We start from the raw sequence: 229 nt of genomic DNA, 5'->3' as shown, positions 1-229 counted from the left end.
CTAGGTAAGATCATATCAGCTAGATACTCTTTCTCCAACTTTGGTCAGTAAAAGGCAGGATTAGCTGGGAGCCTTCTTCTAAACGAGGGCATACTTGTGGAATACCTGCAGAACAGGGATATGTAAGTAGTTCTTTTTTTGGTGTGTGTGGCCATTGAGAACAAGCTAGCATGCTATTGTTAGCCACCTCTTCTCAGCTAGTGACGTAGAAAGCCGTGCAGATGTTGAA

At 43.7% G+C, this 229-nt stretch overlaps 1 protein-coding gene across 4 annotated transcripts in view; it reads left to right on the top strand.

Annotated features, from left to right (window-relative positions):
- Window positions 1–229, top strand: part of zgc:152968 (RNA exonuclease 1 homolog) — an 11,164-nt gene that overhangs the window by 8,080 nt on the left and 2,855 nt on the right. The window lies entirely within an intron of this gene.

Source organism: Etheostoma spectabile, chromosome 5 (assembly GCF_008692095.1).
Source record: "Etheostoma spectabile isolate EspeVRDwgs_2016 chromosome 5, UIUC_Espe_1.0, whole genome shotgun sequence".
In the NCBI taxonomy this organism is placed as follows: Eukaryota; Metazoa; Chordata; class Actinopteri; order Perciformes; family Percidae; genus Etheostoma; species Etheostoma spectabile.
The sequence above is the reverse complement of the archived record's forward strand: the minus strand, read 5'-3'. Positions and strand labels throughout refer to the sequence as shown.